Source organism: Puma concolor, chromosome A1, assembly GCF_028749965.1.
Source record: "Puma concolor isolate L17-30 chromosome A1, mPumCon1.1.hap2, whole genome shotgun sequence".
Classification (NCBI taxonomy): Eukaryota; Metazoa; Chordata; class Mammalia; order Carnivora; family Felidae; genus Puma; species Puma concolor.
In genome coordinates, this window is record NC_141667.1 from 79,599,848 (window position 1) to 79,624,800 (window position 24,953).

At 35.9% G+C, this 24,953-nt stretch overlaps 1 non-coding gene across 1 annotated transcript; it reads left to right on the plus strand.

The window, feature by feature from the left end:
• Positions 1 to 18,389: 18,389 nt before the first annotated feature.
• On the plus strand, positions 18,390 to 18,461 carry TRNAA-UGC (transfer RNA alanine (anticodon UGC)). The gene has a single exon. It is a non-coding gene; the product is annotated as a tRNA-Ala (tRNA).
• The last annotated feature ends 6,492 nt before the right edge of the window (positions 18,462 to 24,953 follow it).

A 24,953-nucleotide genomic window follows, 5' to 3' on the forward strand; every position in this document is an offset into this window, starting at 1 on the left:
ATGGTTACCACTAAGAGGAAAGGAAGGGAGGTTCTGAGCACTTGAACATATTGTCCCAGGTGAGAGTAAACCAAAGAAAAAACTAGATGAAAGCAGATCAAAACTGAACATTCAGTCCACTAGAGTCTAAACCTTTGACCTGTGCACACTGTGCTTCAAATTGTATTCATGGGGGAAATAAGCCTTATGGACATCCGTTTTAAGTGTAGCAGAAAAATAATAATATCCTGAGTCATTTATTCAATTCCTTAGAGAAAGCAGGAAGAGCTTTTTCTAATCAATCTGTTCATAAAACAGAAAAAGCAGTAATGAACAATTCTATTTGATGGATATCTAGTCAATCATGTTTTCCTTTTGTCAGGTACTGTGCAAGGCATTTTACCAGGAATATATTAATGTCCCTATACTAGTGGAGTTTTGCAATGGACGACTGGCATGGTCTTGACCAAGATGGCCTTCCTGTTCCCCTCAGCTTCACTAAACATTGGACTGTTTTTTGTTTTTTGTTTTTTTTCCCCCTGACTACAAGCCTCTGACCATTCTTTCCTTAGAGCATTTACTTTAGAAACCTTGTAACTGCAATTTTTTTCTATCCCTTTGAAATGTAGATAAATCATCTCCCAGCCTCTCACCAGTTTTACAACCAAGGAATACCTTTTTCAAAGATCAGGGAGCCATCCCTTTGAAATACAATAATCTAATAAGATAGAGACCCTGTCTCCCAGTCTCCATGAGAGGATAGGTGCCTTAGATAATCAATAACTAGCAAATACAGAGAGCTTAACCACATTGACCAATGATGCCCCTAACCTCCTCTAGTACTTTCCACTGACTCATCCCAACTAATGGAATCTCTCCCACCTTTTGTCTGAGTGGAGCTGAGTTCAATCTTCCCAAAGCTATAGTCTTGAATAAATTCTTTCTTGCCGGTTTAACTCTGCCTAACACATTCTTTTCTTTAACAGCCTATGGGTTCAAAAGAAATTGGACAATAAAGAGATTTCCATATTTGTGAAAGATTGAGAAGTTAACAATTGTGAGAATGTGCATGAAATGATCAGTAAGGAATTAGTCTCAAGTTACAAACTGCATGTGAATCTCTACTTGATGGAATGTATAGTTACAGCCCTCAATTTCTATCCCCTGCATCACTTTAGGCTTGCAGGGTTTGTAAATAAAGTTGAATGTTACCCATTTCCTCTGGGTAATTGTGGAACGGAAGGTGAAGAAGAGTCCAGAACAAAACTAATGTTCAGAGAATGCTAGTAAAGAATAAAGAACAATAGATTGTAGAGAGAAAGAAATGAAATTAGGTAAGGAAACAGCAACCAAATATACTTTAACTAGAGTGTAAAGTTCATTTTGGAGAAAATCTAGAGATAAAGGTGACTAATTACAGAAATCTGTTACTGAAAAAGCTTAAACACATTGTCTTGCTTAAAGGGTTCTTTGGAATAAAGTAATTTTTAATAATAATTTCGAAGACTGAAATTTATATTCAGACAGTCCAAACAATTTGTGTTTTAAACTTGAGTTTTAATGCAACTCTTTCTGCTTTCTTAACATTAAAAAATAATCGATCATCAACTAAATCATTTTAAAATATTTTCACAGTACATTGCACACATTAAAATATTTTATAGGGTTATGTCATGCAATACTTTAAATATTTGAATCTTGGGGCGCCTGGGTGGCGCAGTCGGTTAAGCGTCCGGCTTCAGCCAGGTCACGATCTCGCGGTCCGTGAGTTCGAGCCCCGCGTCAGGCTCTGGGCTGATGGCTCGGAGCCTGGAGCCTGTTTCCGATTCTGTGTCTCCCTCTCTTTCTGCCCCTCCCCCGTTCATGCTCTGTCTCTCTCTGTCCCAAAAATAAATAAAAAAAAAAAAAATTTTGAATCTTACTGTTATTGTTATTGTTATTCTTATTCAACTTATTGTTATTGTTTATCTCTTCATAAAGTCTTCCATAAATTTCTTTTTTTTAAGTTGTATTAAGTTAATTTGAGAGAAGGAGAGCACATGCATGCATGTGTACAGGGGAGGGACAGAAAAAGAGAGGGAGAGAGAGAATCCTAAGCCGACTGCATGCTCAGCATGGAGCCTGACATGGGACTCGATCCCATGACTGTGAGATTATGACTTGAGCCGAAATCAAGGGTCGGTTGCTTAACCAACTGAGCCATCCAAGCACCCCAAGATTTCCATAAATTTAACACCTACAAAAAAAACAGCATATGTTTTTATTTACCCCATGATTTCTTCTACAGCTATGATATTAAGCACTGTGCTCATTAATCAGCTCCACATTAATAAATTTAAGGACATTTTTTCAGGACATAATATTCTCTCATTTCTTTGCATTTAGAAAATCATGAACAATCATGAGTTTCGTTCTAACACTTTCTCCTTCTGCCTCTGAAAGTACATACATAATTAGCATTAATTTTCTTTCTAGGCTTTTTTCCTTTGGAAACCTCATCACTTTAATATTCATCTCTGCAACCTATTAAAGCAAGTGTGAGTTACATCTCTAACATTCCTAAGGTAGGTGTCTAGATAGGCCTATGATTGTTTAGTAGAGACCCAATGGCCGCTAATAGGAACATGTCAGAGTAAATTCCTGGGATATAAGAGTATGAACATGTTGACTAGCATGCCATTTATTTATTCAACAAACATTCTATAAAAAGCTACAGTGTCCCAGACATTGTGATAGATCATGAATATGTACTAATAAATAAGACATGGGACTCACATTCTAATAAGAAGAAAGCAAGCAAAGCAAAGGAGTGAACTAATATTGTAGCAAACTTACCATTTGTCAAAAATTATGCATGCTGTGAGATTTATGATCTCTTCCTATCATATGAAACAAAATGCAAAGAAATCAAAGAACCTGCAGATTGTCTCATCTCTCAACACACTGCAGAATCAGGATAAGAATGTAAGTGTAACCATCATGAAGTCCAAATTCTTTCTACATTCCCTTGTGCAAAAGAAATTAATCAGAATGCTATAAGAAGAAGCAAAAAAATGAGGCCAGCAAAATAATGGAATAGGAGGTCTCAGCCCTCATCCCTTGCAAATGCATTGAGTCAGCAGTCATTCCTGACAAAAGTGCAATTGTGGGAGCTTTGGGATCCAGCTAAGAGGATGAAATATCCTGGTGGAGCCCAAGACCAAGAACTGTGGTTTTAAGACAGCAGGCCTGCTTCCTGGTAGCAGGCAAGCTGAACACAGACCTGACTACAGCTGTGATATGGAAGCAGCCCTCTGACTCAGCTCGAGCCCCACTCAATCATGTCCCAGAGACAGTCTTTTCCACTCAGGTACCGAGCTGGAGCCACACCATCCAACAAAATGAACAAAATGAAAAAGCAAATTACTGAATGGAAGAAAATGTTTGCAGTGCATACATCTCATATAGATTAATATCCAAGTACATAAGAAACTCCTACAACTCAATAACAAAAGAATAACCCAATTGAAAATGGGAAAAGGACCTGAACAGGTATTTCTCCAAATAAGAAATACAAATGGCTAGTAGGTAGGTGAAAAGCTGCTTAGCATCACTAATCATTAAGGGGAATGCACTCAAAACCACAATAAGATATCATCTTACACCTGTCAAGATAGGTATTAACAGAAAACAAAAGATAATAAATGCTGGTGAGGATGTAGAAAAAAGAAAACCCTTTTATGTTATTGATGGGAACATAAGTTATTATAGTTATTATGAAAATGAGTATGAAACTAACTCAAAAAGTTAAAAATAATCCTACCATATGATCCAGCAATCCCACTTTCTGGGTATAAATCCAAAGAAATTGAAATTTGGATCTCAGAATGCACTTTTTTTAAACACTGACTTTAAAAAAAAAAGCCAAATACTGCATGATCTCATATATGGAATCTAAGTCAAACTCATAGAAGCAAAGAGAATGGTGGTTACCAGGGGCTGGGGGCAGGGATAATGAGTAGGTGATAGTGAAAGGGTACAAAGTTCAGTTAGACAAAGCGAGTAAGTTCTGGACATCTATTGTGAAACTAAGTGTCTATGGTTAATAATAATGAATTGTATACTTTATTTATACTTAATGAATTTATACTATATGTATTAAACAGATCTTATGCTAGGTTTTCTAATCACAAAGGGAAAAAAAGCAAGGGGAGTGGGATGACATCTTGGGAGGTTATGGATAATTTTACAGAATTGATAGTGGTAATGATTTCACAGATGTAGACCAATATATTCCAAACACATCATGTTGTATACATCATGTAGTGACAGCTTTTTGTATATGTATCAATAAAGTGGTTTTTATTTTATTTTTTACTTTTTCTATTTTAGAGAGAGAGAGCACAAGCAGGGGAAAGGGGCAGAGGAAGAGAGAGAGACTCTTAAGAAGGCTCCAAGATCAGCACAGAGCCCAGTTGGGGGCTCGATGTCACAACCCTTGGGATCATGAGTTGAGCTGAAATCAAGAGTCGATACTCAACTGGCTGAGCCACCAAGGCACACCAATAAAGAAGTTTTTAAAAAAACACACAGGAATCAATCACTAGAGAATGTTTGCCAAAAGCAAAACAACAACAACAACAAAATACACACAACCCCACAGAAAGCGAAGAAGAATGAACTAAGTGTGTGTGTTTATCATAGCAAGCCATTCTCCTACCTAACTGGATTTCTTCATATATTTTCTCTGTGCTTCAAAGTGATTAAGTCATCTAAGGAGGTGTTTTAAAACATAAGTGAACACTAACTGACCTGCAGGTTGAAGATAAATGGTGTGGGGGAAAGAGGCAGTTTAGGTATTTTGATCAGACTCCAAACTTTGAAGATGGATACATTTTTAAAAGTCAGTTTGGGACAAATGTGTACACTACATCTTCCTTTTTTCTGTACTAGTTTTCTACTAGTACTTGAATAAAAACAATGTTATTTTACCTTGACACTTTACGAATAAAAAAATTTTCAGTGGTAAGACTATAATCCTAGTTTTCATAAATGTGACAAATTTTAGGGGGGGAATCAGAATGGCAGCACTCCACTGTTACAGTTCTGCTGTCATATTTCAGTTCCTCCTCATTTTCCGAAAGTAATAAGAAAAATTGTGAGAGTACTTCCTTTTTTTCTAAGCAGTTTAGAATAATATTATTTAGCATGGATAACACTATCATTTATTTAGCATCAATATTAATGATTTGGAATGGGAGTAAAATTACAGTAATGAAATTCATAGCTGGTACTAAGTCTTTAGCTGTTAGAACTGCCAAAGAGAGATAAATATATAAAATGACTTGGATTGCTTAAAACTCTGGTTTATAAATTGCAGTGGGAGTTTTAACAGGCACTTCGACTTTGGGGAACAAGCACTAGATATTTCTAGAGAGGAATGAAACTTTGAATCGGAGAATAACATTTATAAACCAATATCCCAACTAAAGGAAGATTAGCTCATTTCCCTTGAATCATATATATATATTTTTTGCTTTTACACTGTAAATGAAAACTCTGATTTACCCTTTTAAATGTAAGTTACTCATAGGCCAGAGTCCTGTTCATGAAACTTCACCACCAAAACCAGCCCAGTCCCTTAAATGTATGAACTTTTAAAAATCATTCCTAATGAGTTGAAGTTTAACGATCTCTCTTACAAAGCATTAATCTACCCTCTGCTGTATCTGATTCTACCATCAATAATGGCAGTGACACTGGTACCTAGGGGCTATCCTCATGAGGTTGTTAAATCAAGCTACATAAGAGCCATGGCTGCATATATATGGGATGCTCTTCACCTCAGTTTCAACCAGAGTAACCAGAGTAACATAAATTACCTTCCTGAGCTATTGAATCAAAAGGTTGATCAGAGGTATTAACGCAAATAAACTACATCTTGGGTAATATGTGGTAGCAGAGAACATGAAAAACAAAGAAAGATCCTTTAAAATATTTGAAGAAGACTTATTTTAAAGTTTGTATTTATTTATTTATTTATTTATTTATTTATTTATTTATTTATAAGTAATCATAAATAAACTACATCTTGGGTAATATGTGGTAGCAGAAAACATCAAAACAAAGAAAGGACCTTTAAAATAGTTGAAGAAGACTTATTTTAAAATTTTTATTTATTTATTTTTATTTTTAAGTAATCCCTACCCTCAATGTAGGGCTTGAACTTATGACTTACAGCCATCAAGAGTCACATACCCTACTGAGTGAGCCAGCCAGGGGCCCCAAGGAAGATTTTTTTTAAACCCTCAAATTTATGGTGAAAACTATTTTTGGAGGTCAGGACTTAACTTAGAGAAGCTAACACATTAAAGATCAAAAGGTATATATCATCATCACAACTCCACCATAATAGCAGTTACCATCCACTAAGAGCCACCTTTGGCACTTATTAGCTATTCCAATCAGTACTTTGTATATGTTACATTATGTAATCTTACTTCCATATATCATTTAAAGCAACTATGACTCAGAAGGGTGAACAGTCTAAAGTAGAATAATCAGCAAGTAACAGAGTCCACACACAGTCAATGCCAAGGTCACCTTGCCTCCAAACTTGGGGGATCTTTTATCCGGTATAATACCTACCTATAAAAGGTTAGAATTTAAACAAATGTAGAGAAAATGATATTGAGACCAAACCAGAGAAAAGAAAATTCCAAAGGATTAGTTGGACATAAATTTTCACCCCTGCGTACTGAGGAATTTAAAATTTATATCAGAATTCCACCGAAATATTTATAGCACATTGTATATTATTGGCATATGTAAACTTTATTAAAATGTCTATAAAATTTTTGTTCATTCACTTTTTTTGTTTTAATGTGTGTTCTTTCTTAATCCATGGGTAAAAGAAGACTTCCAATGCTTTTAAGTTCTAGCAAGAGATATATGATCAGTATCTTCACAAGACTATTAGAGATAAAATTCCTAACCCTCTAAGTACCATACAGACCAGCTCTCATTCTCGACCTGTGACTTATCAAGGTATATGCCTTTTTGAGTAGTCTACATAATGCCAAAGTAGCTAAGATGGTTTTTGAGCAATGGTAACACTCTAAATAACATATAGTCATTCATACTATAGAGAGTTGTATGAGGAATTACAAGTATTTAGAACAGATAGAGATTAAATTTTTCTTCTGAAAACAAAATCTTGAATGCTCTTATGGGTATAAAGAAAATATTAAAAGTAGAAAATGTGTCTTAAGATCTCTTACATTCTGAAAAAAACAGCTGTTTAACTGACAATTCTCTGGCCACCAGAGGTGGACAAAGATAAGGAAATTGAAATACAACAGAGTGGGAATGGAGGGTAGTTTTGTAGCTAGGGAAGAGATAGTGCCTCATAGGGAAATGGAGGAGAAAATTAGCTCCTTTGCTACCTCTGGAAGAAGAGGGAAGTATATGAGGAAGAAAACAAAATATTTCTATAAACAGTGTTCAAAATTTAAACGAAATTCCCCTCTGGTATTATCTCCCTGCTGCAAGAACGTTTAATTTCCACATAGCTTGACACCGTTGTCCAATATCAAGAGGAACTAGTTATTTCTGAAGTTTCTATTTGTTGAACAACACATTCTTGTCACAAGTGGCCCTGATAACTCTTTTGCAAAGACTGTTTTGAATCTGTAAAATGATACAATAGGACTAATAGCCAATTTCATTTCAAAATTGTAAAAAGGTCAAAATAAAGCACGGTATTATAGGAGACTAATGTCTCCCACAGAATGTATAAAGCACAAAATCTGAAAGTCTCCTGTGTTTGACATAAATTCCAATAAAAAGGTAAAATGATGCAATAGAATATATCATCCAATGGTAATGGTAAGAAATAGGGGTAACAGTTCTAGTTTCAGTGAGTCTTTTATTGCAGGCAAATACTGTAATAAATCAAACTGCTGACAGGGGCTAATAAAGAAAATCAAATTATCAGAAAGCATAGTAACAAGTGCTCTTAATCTTCCAGAGCTGCCATTACAAAATACCATAGACATGGTGGCTTAAATAACAGACATTTATTTTCTCAGTTCTGGAGGCACGAAAGCCCAAGATCAAGCCCTTGCAGTTGGTTTTCTGGTGATAGCTCTCTACCTGGCTTGTGGAGCACTGACTTCTTGCTGTGTCCTCACATGGCCTTTCCCAGGTGCATGCACATGGAGGGAGCAAGTTCTCATCTCTCCCCCTCTTCTAGGGGCCCTAATCCCATCACAAAGTCCCCACCTTCATGACCTCAGATAAACCTAATTATCTCCCAAAGGCTTCACCTCTAAATGCCATCATATTAAATATGAAAGCCTCAAAATATGAATTTGGGGGGGGGGGCACAAACATCCAGTCCCTAACAGAAAATAACTTCTTAATATACAATTGTGTATTTCTGGGATCCACTGCAGAATAAATAAATTAAAATTGCTGCTGCTAGAGTGTCTGGGACCATGGAATTTTAATCAGTTCTCCTCTATTTTTCTTATGCATATTTAGAGGAGAGAAATAAAAAACTATCAAGTGCTATGGAAGGAACTTTATTATTTATGTATAAACTACTGGCATTAAATTAAAAAAAAAATAAAGTGTCATTATACTAATTGCTGACCTCTTTCCCAGAGAGTTTGAAAGTCTGGTTATTATACTCTGTTCTAAGAATACCTACTAAATCAGAGAAGCAGTCAAAATTAAGAACTTAATTGGATATACAGTATGCTTTTTATTTTCAGAGAAATTTATTTCAACAGTCTCTAGCTTCAACAAGACCACATAGACATAGGGAACCGTTTATAAACTATACAAACAATGGAAGTCCTACACTGAATGAACTAAATGAAATATACAATGCTCTATGTAACATAATTTGGGGTGAGTACTTTCCATTATTATAAGACAGATGATATCACAATGAAAGGAAATCTCATTATCTTGACTGGTCAGGATGATTGTATGTTTTTACTAATTTGAATAGTCTGCAAAACTTAAGTGAAAACAATTGAACTTCAGAAACTATTTAAATTGCCTAGATAATGTTTTAGGAGGGCATGCCAAAATAAACTGTGCTTTTAAAAGGATGAAAATGTTGACAGTTTAAATGAGACACACCAAAGAAGGCAAGTTCTAGACAAGCAAAAGAGATTGGGAGAGGTGAGGATAGAAAAGGGAAAATCATTTGCTCTTACTGGTGAAAGGCTTTAGGAATGAGAATATTGCAGACTTGGTGTTCAATGCAATGGAAAATTGATGAAGGGCTTCGGGTAGGCAAAGATGGGTCAGTGTGACAGATGAAGAAGTCAGCTCTGACAGTAATAGCCAGACAGATGAAAAGTACTCAATCCTGGAAATGGGAAATCAAGTGAAAATGAGGTACTAGCAGCCAAGCTGAAGATAATCAAGTCTATTTTATAGTGAGAAAAAAAATATAAAGAGGAAAGGACAAGAGTGGGCTGCAAACTAGAAAGCATTTGTAATGTTTCCTTGGAGAACTGACAAAAAGAAAGTGATCAAAAGATATTTCTTGAATGAGCTAATTAATGATTTATTGAGTGATGACGTTTTTTAATTCAATGAACATATATCTAGTACACACTATTCATCAAGTGAGTTTGTTGTTGGGGAAAACAGAAAAATGGTGTCAAAGCTTCCCTATTTGCCACATTAGAGAGATGATGATATTGCCAACTGTGAATAGAAATGTACATTTAATCTTCAAGCACTGAAATGTAGTTTTACTTTGACTTAATCCTAATGTCATCAACTGCTTGGAAAATATTTATTGTTGACTGCCAAAAAGAAGGCATTTTCAAGTGCAATTTCAAACCTTTCAGGCTTGCTAGCAAATTGAATGTTAAAGTCAATAGAATTTGCATTTATGAAGATTCATATGCATAGAAGTGAATTTTTCAGAATGTTTCCATCTATCTCAACCCCTGGAAAATGAGAAAAATGAGACATTAAACTGACTCTTGCAGCTTACCTCCTCTGTCATTTATGACACCTGATTCTGTATCTTGCAAAATTAGAGTATAATGTCAGAAAGCATTTGGTTGATGGTTGAAGAAAATATTAAACGATGCTGTTATTCACATACAAATGTCAGCACCGAATAATACAGCAATGCTTTGCTTCTAGATTTTGTGTATTCACTACCCAACAGCTTTATGAACCAGGAAAAAAGAAGAAATGAAAGATTTGTTGCACTGGGTTTCAGACATTGTTTAAGGCCTGTTTGCAGTAAGGATGTCTCCTCCCTCAAAATAGCATCAAGTATTTTCAGAACTCAAATGAGTTATTCAAGAGAAAGTGAATCCCTTGGAAAATATTTGAATTATCTGCGTAAAAACAGCTATTTTAGTCCATAGGATTAGAAAAAAAAAATCACTCTCTCCAACACTGCATCTCCCACTTTCCTGGCTGAAATGACAGTCTCTTATAACGGTACCCCATATTAGATCCTGTCACAACTAACAGGTAACAGCTTTCGTGACAATGTGTAAATCCACACAACCCTGACCTAGGTCTAGGGCAACCGATGAGAATTTTTTTCGAACAACACTGCATCAATTCTACGATGCACTTTTTTTTTTTTAGGCTTTGAAGTCTATGAAAGCTGAACTGGAAGGATTTTTACTTACTTGGTCATTCACAAAATATTGCCTTAGGTGTGATGAAATATACTAAGCCTAATTATAATACCCAGCAGTAAATCTCCAACATATCTTGGAATCTGTGACCCAAAGAAGAATTTAAAATAGAGTATGACAAAGGTAAGGACATTCCTACAAGACCCTTGAAGTTATCATTTAGGATGTGTTAGACTTATAATCAGTGGCACAATCTCTACTCAGTGAGCTTGTTGCTTGACCGGTAGCTTGCATAAAGTGTCTACTTTCACATTCACTCAGATGCAAACTTTAATTCCCAAGAGATGAGTATAGCTGCTCAGGCAATTAAACAGTTTGTTTAATTTAATGTTTGGAGGAAAAAAAAATAAATGCCTGACAGCGTAAAGGTAGCAACTTTACCATTTCTAGAGCCACTGCAAATCACTTGTGTGACCATTCTATCTTAATTATATAGCAGAGTGAAAATGGTCCCACTGCCCAAGACAGAATTCATGCCGTAAAACCTGCCAGAGGTGGAGATGAAATACTGACGTGAAAACAGCCTTAATGGATAAAACACAGGCTTGGGAATCCAGAAATGATTTCTGCTTTAATCTCTCCATCATTTCCTCACATGGTGAACACTCCCTTGGTTGTAAAATGCAAATGATTATGTTTTCAGTCTCTGTGAGATAATATGCAGATAAAAAAAAATCAAAATGTGTACCAGTTTTTGCTCCATGGAAAGAAAAGAGTATTTCAATACAAATAAAAGGAGAGGAAAAAGTATGATAAATAGATCAGAATTACTACTAATTAGGGTGAATAGAAATTTGATTGAATTCTTAAGCTATAAGTTGTATCAAATGAATTTATGTTAAGCAAGAAATATTTGTGACTTTCAAGGCTTAATTCCTACCAATTTGGGGGAGGATTGTGGTTTTCATTATGCTCCTACTGAAAAATCCTGACTTTGCCACCAAGTGTATTTGGTGAGCTGATCACAGACCCATAGAGCAGGTGGCCACCAGATGCAGCACACCTCTAGGAAATAGAATCAGTGCTTGGCAAATTTGTTTAGGCAGGTGGTCTATGAATCCAGGTGGTCTTCTAAGCAAGTTTCACTGTATTTTCAATCTCAGAAGATAGAGGCAGAAAAACCACAGGGAAAATATTCAATACAGCTGTATTTCAGGGGACAGAAAGTAGGATTCTTATAAAAAAAAAAAGAACTTACAAATTTACAAGGAGAGATAGCTTAGCTATGTGTGAGGCTCATTGGAACAGGGATACAGAGACTTGGGTGTGGGTTCTGGCTCTATGGTCGCAGCCCCATCACACGCTCCCAAAGCATCTGTTCTCTATTGCCTCAGAATTGGAGAGAACTCCAGTAATTACTTAGTTCAACTTTCTCATTTTCAAGATGGAGAAACAGATTCAGAGGGAATGAGAGCCTTGCTACAGTTCCATAGCCTGACAGACACATAAAAAGGCAAAAATTCGGTCTAGAATTCTGCCACTAAACCACACTACCCCTCCTCATCTGGATAAGAAATTAACAAGCAGAATTACTAGGGCCCACTAGATGATCTCTAGCATCTACTCCAACTCTAAAATTGCCCACTTCACATTAAAACATAGTGAAGTCTTGAGAAGTTTTAAGCATTTACATAGGAAACAATTTTAAGCTAGCTAAACCACCAGACTTAAAGTGGAAAGCTGAATGCAAGCCAAACCTAGGAGAGAAAGTACCATGTGTTCTACCATCTCAAATCTCACTGTCAATCTTCAGCATTTCTTCTCAAGCATTTACATTCAAGATGATATTTTTCTTTATTTACTATCTCCATTTGCAAAAGATATTCGGTTTCAAACTTCCGGGAAACTGCAATAAAATCACATTAAGCTAAGTAATAAAATGCCATTATTAGAGTGACAAGAATCTGCACTACCTGAAGTTATAATGCCTGCTCGCCTACCAACAGGGACGTTGTGAGGATTAATGAGATATTTAGAAAGCATTTTATGCATACGGAGAAAAGAGCCTCATAAATGCAAAAGAGAAATAACAGTAGTTTATCTCCCCCATCAACGGAAGAAAGCCTGTCTAAACAGATGGACCTGGAATGGTATCTTGAAATTGAGAAAACATTACCTGTGTTAAAGAAGCCTTAGGAGAAAAGGCTTCTTGAGAAAAAAATTACCTTTGAAACTAGAGAGGTTTTATTCTTTAATCATCTCTCTGGGGTGACCAACCGTCCTGGCTTGCCTGAGACTGAAGTGTTTGTTGGGCGGCAGGAATTGCAGGGCATTAACTGGGACAGTTCCAGGGCCACCAAGACACTTGCTCACCTTGTCAGTAGTTTTCTTTCAAATAGTTTTCATCTTTCCTATGGCACTGACAACCTCAGTCTCTAACACTGCAAGTCAAATTTTGAATTACTTAATCAACCAGGACGAGGACATGTTTCAGGGAAATGTTCAGACAAAGAACTGAATGCAGAGAAATGAGCTTGATCCTCATTCACCCAGGTCATGGTAACTTTGGAGACATTCATGGGGACAAGGGAATGGCAGTGACACTTCAGTGCAAACCCCATCACCTCTTTTAACTGCTAATACTTCAACCTGCTAGCCCCTTGTGTTCTATGTAGTAAGTCATGGCACAACCTCCCATGAAATTGCTTTTGCACTTTGTGGCTGAGCCTCTGCTCCTCAAGGTCTGACAATGGAGAGGAATTTCCAAAGGTTTGTAACTCTTGAAGGTTTGTCATGGGTTGCCTGATCACAAAGGAGCTCCATTGTTTGAAGATATGCCCGGATAGAGCATTATTCAAAATGCATCTTATTTGTTGAGCACTCGTCTCAATACTTTTTTGAAATGCCAAGGTGCTTTTTCTTCTATCATGGACCTCTCCTTAAATTCTTCCTTTCCTTTTAATTTTCTCCTTTTCTTTTTCTTTCTAGAAAAGTTTCTATAGGGGCGCCTGGGTGGCGCAGTCGGTTAAGCGTCCGACTTCAGCCAGGTCACGATCTCGCGGTCCGTGAGTTCGAGCCCCGCGTCAGGCTCTGGGCTGATGGCTCGGAGCCTGGAGCCTGTTTCCGATTCTGTGTCTCCCTCTCTCTCTGACCCTCCCCCGTTCATGCTCTGTCTCTCTCTGTCCCAAAAAAAAATAAATAAACATTGAAAAAAAAATTAAAAAAAAACTTTAATGTGCAAAAACTTAACAAAAATCTATGGCATGTAAGAAGGAAAGGAAGTATTTTGTTTCAAACCTTATTTAAAAATACTGAATTTACTGGCCATTACAAAGTGTATAATTCTGGGGATATTAGGGACAAGATTAGGGAGGATAAAGTATGGACTTTGCAAAAGTCAAAGTCATACATCTTAAAATTATTGTTGCAGCCTCTGTTACCAATTTCTTTTTCTTTATTTCTTGTTTTCAATATACCAGAATGTCAAAAAATGAAATTATCCCAGGCGTTCTTACACTCTGGCAGATACTGCAACCATGATGAGAATAAACAATATACACAATATGTATCTATCCTTTACACTGTAGCCAACATTCTTCTTACTATGACACTGTAAAGAAAATACACTTTCTTTTGTCTCTTTTATGCATCTTTACTTGTCGGATCAATTTGATAAATCACACATTATCTTACAAAGAGGGGAAATGAACTTCAAAGCTATATTCCACAGTGACATTGTTCTGTACCAGTTGATCATACACTGAGGAAAAAAACAAAGGCATTCACCCAGCTACGTGCTCTTCATTTTCGAGTACTAATTGTATAAATGGAGTCGTGGTTGCTATGGCTGCTTTCCTGCCTCTAGCCTCTCATGGATTAATGCCTATTTGCCTGCACTGCTATTTTTAATTCTATAGTATAGCTTGAAACACAAACACCATCTAAAATCATCAAATCAGGTCACATGTGAAAGGTATTCTCATATATATCCTGCACCTCTTCCCAAATTTACATTGGATTTCTCAACCCCCTGTGCATAGGTAACTTTGTAGTCTCTCTGATTATACAATCATTTGGAAACTGGCCATTATATGGAACCAGAGATTAAAATTATAGCTGGATACCTATAAACAGGAGCCCTCCTTGAAAACTGATGGAGTACTCCCATATTTTATAATGAAAATCACAGAAAAGCATGTAAGATATTTATTTTCGAACTGTGAATAAACATAAAAATACATTTCTGTAGTATAAGAATTTCTTAAGTAAATAATAACAATGCTTCCATTTGGACATCAAAGGCATCAAAGGCATCAAAGGCAATGTAAGTTTAGCTGTTATTGTTTGTAATTCTGTGTCCAGAAAAGTTTGATACTAATAACAAATACTTTTGAGTACCTACTGTTTTCAGGGGACAAAGGAATAAGGAAGATATGAGATAAGGGATAAGGAGACAAAGGGATAAGAAAAATAGCTGATAGCCTAAAGGAAACACATGAGCCACTAGAAGAGTCCTAATCCCTGCCAAAATAGAGTGGGTAAGGGAAATGGGAGAAAGGTAGTATGAGGGGGGGGCTGAAATGAGAATGGATTTCATCTGGGGAGAATGAAGAAAATCTTCCTGCAAGGTGTATCATTTGACATGGAATTTGAAAGATGAGTAGAATTTTGTACACAGTTTAGGGGCTGTTTCTTCCCCCTTTTCTTTATTATGAACACTAACAAGAAAAATGACATTTTACTATCCATCCTGACTGGTAACCATGATGAAGTAATGAACATGTCCTCTTGAATATTTTTATCTATCCAACATATGTTCATTAATTAGGTGACGTTGCTGGTTAAGATTCCCTGGGGTCAGATTTTGGTTCCTTCACTTATTAGACTTGCTGCCCTGGGCATGTTACTTCTGTGTTTTGGTTCTCAATTCCGGCAGCTATAAAATGAGTACAATTTCAGTTTCTACTTCACAGGGTTACTATGAATATTATGTGAAATAAAACAAATAAAAAGCTTAGGGAAAGCTTGGCACATAATAACTAATTTGTATAGGTCAGTTATTCTGAACTGTAGCATAAATAGCAAAAAAGAACCAAAAACACAGAAGTGGGGAACTTAAATTGTGTTTCAACATGTGGGTGAGTTTGAATACAGGATAGAACAATCCTAGGAGAACTACTGAGGCTCACCAACCTGGACACATGGTGTAAGTCATACTGTGAAGGACCACACATGCCAGAGTGGGGAGTCCATTTTCAAGATTTGGAAGGGGCAAACCAGGAAGGTAAATTGTTTCATGGAATCAAGTGGGAAAGCCATGTGATAATTATAGGAGCCCAGCTTAAAAATCATGAGAGCCCAGTTACAAGAGACCAGTCAGGCTCCAGTGGAGACTTGCATTTATACCACTTTGCAACTGACTAAAAAGGGGGCCGAGGAGATGGAGGGTTCAAGGAGAAATTCAAATTTCATTAAGTCATATAGCTGAGAATCAAGGGGCCTAAGTGGTGACCAGAAAGCCGAAGACAGGAGATACCAGAGTTGGTAAGGGAAGGGGAGAAGAATCAGAGTTCCAAAACCACAATTCTCCTTCTACAATATGCCTGAGGTCTATTTATATATGCAAAACGTTCAAGGAAAGAGAACTTGATGTAACTTAATGGAGTCATCTGTACACAGTGATTGAAAAAAATATTGCCAAGCATAAAGAAAATATAGAATTAAAAATTCCATTTTAAAAAGCATAACAGACAATGCAATATATTTATGATAGTTTAACTTAACTTGATTATAGAAAGCTGTACAAATGAAACTAACCTTAACAAGCTCTTATAGACTTGGATTTCAATCACTGTCCTCATTCTTATCAATGTCAGAGAATTCCAAGAGAATCAGTTTAATGAGCATGCACACATGGCTCTCAATTCCTCGTAGAGAAGAACCTATAGAAACTAAATATTTCAGTTCATTTCAAATAGTGTACTTCAGATTTTCCTCCCTTTGTTGCTGGGGATTTGCTACTGAGGTTTTAATACTCACAGCTAATGTGATGTTCTTTATACACTGATTTTCCTCTGTTCTTCTTTCCCTCTACCGTAGGCCTTTCACAATAGGTATGTCAATCAAGCTACACAAACAATTCTAATTTAAGAAGCAAATGTATCACGTTAAGGATAACAGAGAAATCACAGAATTGAATAAATACCCAGTGAACAGGCCCAGGAAATAAGTGGGAACAAAGAAGAGTGGTGACTAGGCAGCAGCAAACACTCCAGTTCTTACCAAAGGAAGAGTCAGACTAGGATCCTGCCCCAGCACCACTGTTGTGGGAACTCTCCTCTGCTGCGAAACTCTTCCATGGCTCTGCATCAATCCACCAGGATCCAGGTCCTCAACAAGAGTGGATACAAGGTCACAGGAGGGGCACCTGTCCAACCATACTTCCTAGCATCAAAAAAGAGGTTGGAGTCCTATTTTGCCATCTGTTTCTCCTGGGCTAATCTCCATGTTAAAATGTTGGTTCTGAACCTTTCTTCAATGTCTAAGTAAGCATCCACTTCTTTCCTAGCTAAAAAAACAGTTTAGAGATTTGTGACTGACAGTACAAAGGAAGTTAGACACATACTGTGTACATATTAGTCTCTAAATTACAGGAAGGTAAGTTTGCTTTGCCTGTCTTAGTAGATATTTTATACAGGATATTATTTGTGTGTCTGTGTGTGTGTGTGTGTGTGTGTGTATAGACAAAAAATATGTATACAGATATAAGTATTGACATATGACTTGATCAACTACTTAGTCCAGTCATTTCAAGCAGAAAAGCTTAGCATGACAAAATTAAACATCAAAATCTTAGTTTTAGTATTTATAATGTAAGATGAATTAGGCATGGACAAAAGTAAGCAAAGTAATTCTTTTGATTAAGCAAGGAGCAATCACTGAAGTATTACTTAGCCCCAAATTAATTCTATTCTACAGTCAAGGTGGTTTACATAAATTCCCACCACTGCTGAAAAGATGGGGATGGCATTCACTCTTAGGCACATGCAGCAGGCATATTTCATAAAATGGACAACAGGGAAGAATCTCAACCCACTAGGTCATAGCTTTGCAAAGATCTTCAGAGTATTTACAAGAAAGGTATTAGTAGAGCCAAAGAAATTACACTTTCCAGTTATACAGAGTACTTATTTACACCACTATCTAAGAGTTAAGGAAAATAATAATAAAGATATGATGGTCTAAAATGGGAAAACACTAGTGTAAACAGAATTAAGCTGATTTCTTCAGAGTATGACATTCTATAGCCTTTAACATGGGAATGTGAATTATAGATATCCTAAGGTAAGATAAAATAGCTTACAGTTTCCAAACCTAACAGAGGGATCCTGATGTTCTATTGAACAAAGTTGCAAAGTGTTGGTCTATACTTTGAAGTGAAAAGTTTGGGAAATTGCACATGTTCAGAACTGTATGCAACTAGCATGTCAACTTTTATAAAAGAAATTTAATATTTCAGAATAACCCCTCTCAGGATTAAATGAAGACATAATACAAGAAACACTGCAGGACCAAACGATAAAAGAAGAGTCTTCATACTATCCATACAGAATAAGGACATACACTAATATGAAGTTCTCTAGTAAATAAGAATTAAAAGACAAAAAACATACCAGGCAAAAATCTGTACATATGGCTTGATCTCGGTGTGTCTGTATGAATAAATATTTTCCTGTATTGTAAACAAAAAGTGGATGCATCTGTAATAGTGTATGTTTAGACATTTTTTTTTAATTACATGGGGATGTAGCTCAACAGTAGAGCACATACTTTGCATGTATGAGGCCCCAGGTTTGATCCCTGGCATCTCCACTTTATAGAAGCTTCAATTCACTAGGGCACTGGGCAAGTCAGTCAGTTAAGCATCTGATTCTTGATCTCAGCTCAAGACATGATTTCAAGGTTTGTGAGTTTAGTCCCACATCATGCTCTGTGCTGACAGCATGGAGCCTGGTTAGGATTCTCTCTCTTCTCTTCCCCGACTTACGTGTTCTCTCTCTCTCTCTCTCTCTCTCTCTCTCTCTAAATAAATAAACTAAAAAAATAAAACATAGTAAATAGAGATAGCTATTGCCTCACTTGACCACAACTAAGTGTATCAACAAAAATTAAAATGGCAATGAATTTCTGTATGAGAGATAAGGGCCACCAATCATGGGAGGATTTTAGATCAACCCTTTTGTATTTATTTATTTTTTTTTTAATTTTTTTTTCAACGTTTATTTATTTTTGGGACAGAGAGAGACAGAGCATGAACGGGGGAGGGGCAGAGAGAGAGGGAGACACAGAATCGGAAACAGGCTCCAGGCTCTGAGCCATCAGCCCAGAGCCTGATGCGGGGCTCGAACTCACGGACCGCGAGATCGTGACCTGGCTGAAGCCGGACGCTTAACCGACTGCGCCACCCAGGCGCCCCAACCCTTTTGTATTTAGATAAAGCACATGTTAGGGGTGCCTGGGTGGCTCAGTCGGTTGGGCATCCAACTTCGGCCCAGGTCATGACCTTACAGTTCGTGGGTTGGAGCCCCGCATCGGGCTCTGTGCTGATAGCTCAGAGCCTAGAGCCTGCTTTGTATTCTGTGTCTCCCTCTCTCTCTCTCTGCCCCTTCCCTACTCATACTCTTGTCTCTCTCTGCCTCTCAAAAATAAACACTGAAAAAAAAAATTTAATCACATGTTACAGTAGTAACTAACATGGAAAGAAAAAACAATGACCCAAGTGAATTTTGAATAATCAAAATGAAAATCCAAAGGTTTTGGGCAAAAATTTTCATATTTTAACAAGAAGGATTTTTTTAAACAATGTAAATATTGCTAATTCAATCAAAATTTATGAAATATGAAAATGGTGTTTTTATCTTTCATTTTAATGTGAAACAAAAATGTCTTGATATGTGTTTGAACATATTTTATATTTTACTGTGACAATAATTCCTCAACAACAAGAGTATGTTTGAATTCTTTTGTAGCATACAGAATATATTTTGACCAAGAAAGTTCAATTGATAGACATCTAAAGATTATAAAATTAATTCACCATTAAAAATAAAGCCACCTTGGGGCGCCTGGGTGGCGCAGTCGGTTAAGCGTCCGACTTCAGCCAGGTCACGATCTCGCAGTCCGTGAGTTCGAGCCCCGCGTCGGGCTCTGGGCTGATGGCTCAGAGCCTGGAGCCTGTTTCCGATTCTGTGTCTCCCTCTCTCTCTGCCCCTCCCCTGTTCATGCTCTGTCTCTTTCTGTCCCAAAAATAAATAAACGTTGAAAAAAAAATTTTTTAAAAATAAAAATAAAAATAAAGCCACCTTCTGGGGCACCTGGGTGACTCAGTCAGCTAAGCATCCGACTTTGGCTCAGGTCATGATCTCATGGTTCCTGGGTTCAGGCCCTATGTCGGGCTCTGTGCTGACAGCTAGGATCCTTGTGTCTGCTTTGGATTCTGTATCTCCCCCTCTCTCTGCCTCTCCCCCACTCAAGCTCTGTCTCTCAAAAATAAATAAGTGTTAAAAAAATTTTTTTAAGGAAAATAAGGTCATCTTATTTTATATACATTTTTTCTACATAGTTCTTCAGCCATGATAATAAAAGGAAAAACCAGTACAGCAATGAAGAAAACAAATTTCAAATAGCAGCAATGTAAAAGGATTTGATAGAGAAAGTTAAGTTTCAGTAATATAAATAATTTGGCCATAATTGGATTAAGTAAATGGGAAAAATATGGTATATATAATTCTCTTAACAGTATTTATTTTAAAAGTTTAACCAGTGACTGAACCCAAAGGACTTTTATCTGTGAAAAGACATGATTGCAAATACAGCCATTTATATAACCACAGAGGATGAAAGATATGAAAAGGAAATTAAATTTTCAATAAAGCAATTGCCAACCACTTTGCCATTTAAAATACAATGAACTAGCAGATGCACAATATATTTTTTATTTCATATTTGACCTTCAAGAGTCATACTATTTGTTGATAAGACACTACATATGAAACTAAACAACACTGGTATTAATTGCTATAAATCAAATTTTATGAATAAGCAATGTGGTCAGTCCTATTGGTTTTCCTGACCACATTATTATTTTTACTTGTATGTTACAATATATTACACTTTAAAGAGATAATAAAAATATTAGTAATATACACATAGAAGTCTGAGTTATAAAATCAACATATTTAGAAAGAAAATAACATTGAAATTCTAATTTTATTAGAATGCCTTGTTGTCTTGTCTCTCAATATTAGGAATCTGAATATTATTCCAACTTGAAGGAAATTACCACTACTTTAACAGAACATCTCTCATCATTAACTCTGTACAATATTTTATGGTAAAGCATTTTCTTAATTATTTAACGAGCACATCTAGGTATCATTTTCTATGGGCCAGTTGTTTGATATTTGCACCTTATTTGATATTTGTAACAACCTTCTAAGAAAGATATTTTATTCCTAATTTATACATGAAAAAAAAAAAAACTAGACACAAAAAGTTTATAAAAGTCACACAGCTAACAGATGGCAATCCCAGAAACTGACTTGGGTAATCAAGTTCAAGACTAAATTTTTAAGTCTTATGCTTTGTTGCCTTTCAATTCTCAGAGTAAGTTCATAATCCATTCATGATTTTAAGGTTTGAAACTAAATATAATCTTATTTCTAAAGACAATTCACCTGTACAAAAGGTACCATCACTTTTAAATTAGGAGAAGTATATGTTAAATCTTAAAATGCATATCACAGTCAACATTTTAAGTCTTAACATATACAGAGTCTGTTTATTATGATGAAATATGTATGTGAATTAGAAATATGAACTCATGTTAACAGATTCCTAGTTCAGAGGGGGTAGAAAGGCTGAACCATATATAAATATTGAGTGACCTTAATCAAGTTGTATATTACCATAAAACTCATTTCCTTATCTATAAATGGATATTTTAAAATTATAAGCTATACAGGTAAGATTATGCTACTGAGACAATAAATATATGTTTGAGTCAGTTTTTGTTTTCAAATCATCTATATATCACCTAATATCAATACCAAAGAGATTCTTCAGTTTTGACTTGTCCAAATCTAGTATCATTAACCTGGTGACTATAAAAACAGGTACTTTCATTTCATCAGCTTTTATTTTCCTTGAAACGATGATTGGCATCTAGAAGGAATACTTTTAAAAGACAATACTTGTAAGTAAAAGACATTTCCTCTCCATCATTTCCATAATGCTCTTGTCCTGCCTTGTCCTCCAGAGGGTAATTGCAGAAGCATAGGCTGGCCTAAGAGAATTAGGGCCAATCCATGGAGGAATAAGATCAAGCCAGAGAGATGAGAAAAGGTAGTGACTGTTCATATCATACCTAAGGAGGATGGAGAACACCAGTTTTAAAGCAAAAAACAAAACCTTGGGGGAAGCCAAATCAAGTAGACAGAAGCCTAACAGAGCAGATAAAAAACAAGAAAGCTTGAAGACATTTTGTAGAAATGTGAAGTGCAGGAAGATTAGGTTAAATCTAACAATTTGTCTTCACAGTGTTCCCTTTGAACATGTCTGCTAAATTCAAAGACTTTAAAAGAGAGCTGCTGACAAATCCACAATGGATCTTCCTAACTTTCATGGTAGAAGTAGAGTTCTTTAAGGCTTTCCTTGTGTCCATTTGCCTTTTTCTGAGACATGCTTAGGAACATGGAGGTGGGATAGTGTTACGTAGTGGGCACTGATGTTTCCAGGCTCTATTGGCCCATACTTTCAGATACTGTGAAATGCTGTAACTGGATTGGCAGCTTGTCAAATCAAAACAGACTTGAACGCTTGACCTGGTTCTTTTCCCTAAGTAGTCCAAACAGGTTAGAAGTTGTAGGCACAGATTAAAGTCCTGCAAGTTATATTCAGGATAGACTAGTAGAACACATGGCTAATGATGTACACAGGTTTAAAGAAGAAGGAAAAAGAGGCAGAGAGACTAGGAAGAAAGCAGAGGAGTATTGTATGTTAGACTGTAATATGATATTTATATGGAAATTTATAAACCAGAAAATAACATTTTGGTGGACATAAGAGAACATAAATATGTATTTTTATGGTAGTGTATGTATTTCTCAGATATGAGTAATCTAAGATTTATGTCTTAAAAAGTATTTCTGGAACCATTAGAGTCCTAAGAACAATAGTTTTCTCTTTGCTGGAAATATGTTCCTTTAAATTTCCTGCCACTTGGCTCTTCTACCTCTACCTGTGCTTACGTCAAAATTGTCATCATTGCAACTCATGCAATCAAAGTCAGACATTCTACATGCCTATCCAAATATGTACCTTAAATTTCTTAATTTTATTCATTAATGCACTTATTAAAGTTTTTAGGTGCTTACTTTAATGGGTATGATGATTGACACTGGAGATTCATTTTCCATTCATATTTCCATTGTTATAATTCATTACCTCATCATTTTTCAACTAAATCTTAGTGGTAACAGCTGTGTTCTGCCTGATTCTTACTATGCCCTTTTCAATCGTGTCTCTTTATTATTCCTAGAATGAGTTTTATAATACACAAACCTGATTATGTCAAGTCCCTGACATAACTCAAACTTTTTAACATGACATAGAAAACCTATCATGATATATTCTCTGCTTCCCTTTGCAGTCTCATCTCTTGCTACTCTTCAATTACATCCAACCTTCATTTCCTCATCTAATTGCATCCCAGAGCATTTCTTAACTTGAACTAAAGTTCACCCTGCATTGTCTCTTCCATATATTCCCATCCATCACACTTTATATTTTCAGACTCATTTCAAGTGACCCCTCCTCTGAGAAGGTACTCAAAGCTGTCTATAACCAATCACTCCCAGCAAGGCTGGTATAGAAACTCTTTGAATAAGTTTTCAAAAACACTAATACACACCTTTACCCTAAATTTTGTCACATAGTATAATTACTATCTGTTTATTACCTGTCTCCACCCACACATTAAGCTAAAACCTTTTGGTGGCAAGGTGTGTATCTCAGTGATGTTTACCATATATAGTAAATCTTTCAAAAAATTTAATGAAGGAATACATAGAAGAGTATCTCATCTGGATAAATATAAAACATCTGAAAAAGTTGACAGGTTGAAAATTATATCTGACAAGGTAGAAAGGGAAAATAAGAAAGATCTCGAAAGTTCTCATCACAAAAAAGAAATGGTAATTATGTGAAGTAATAGAGGTGTTAGCTGACACTTCAGGAGTGATCATATTGCAATATATAAATATATCAAATCAACACTTTGTACACTTTAAAGTCATACAGTGTTATATGTCAATTATATCTCAATTTCAAAACAAAAATACTAAATAAATTAAGCTACCTTTCTTGGCATAACATGAATATAAAGACAAGTTCCAATTGGGGGAGGAATATTACAAGAACCTTTTGTGAAAGATAACTTGGTGTCTTATACTATATGACAGCAAAATGGCTAATATGGGCAAAGTCTGCATGTGAAAGTGAAAACATGGTTAGGAAATTCTCTGAAACAAAGTCTTGACTGGTAGTCATGACTAATCACACCTAATAAAGCATGACAAATGTGTCTAAAGAAATAGATGAGGCTGCACAAAACGCTCTGTGGAAATGTTATGTATAAAAAGAGATAACCTCAAAAAATAAGAGAAAAATAAGAGCATTGTGATATGCATAATTTTTTGTAAAACTCCTCAGCATAGACAGTGGATATGAGTGTTTGTGTGTGTGTGTTTCCAGAGCTTCAATACATATTCATGGGACATTTAGTAAACATAACTGGAAATATATACTCTAAAGGTATATATCACTTTAAAGATTAACAAGTGCTTTGACTAACTTTATGAGAATTTTTATTAATTAGCATAATGTATATTAGTAATGGGGTTTATTGGTAAAATTAGTTTTTCAAGATTTATTGAGAAAAAGATTTGTTCTAGAAAAAAGAAATGGTGTGAAACTTCACTAGAGGTTTTCTTCACTAGATGATGTATAAAACAAAATCTGATAAGTATATACACATATATGTTTACATTGACATTAAAAGGTTTAATATGCATACATGCAGATATAGACATAGATATATATGGAAACACACACACACACACATACACTGTATTTAGATTTCATTAGTTTTTGCCTACTGTACTTTTTCTGTTCCAGGGTTCCACCCAAGATACCATATGACATTTAGTTGTCATGCATCCTTAAGCTTTTTTGTGCCATGACAATTTCCTACCTTTTTTTATCTGGTTTTGATGATTTTGACAGCTTTGAATCCTGGCTAAGTAT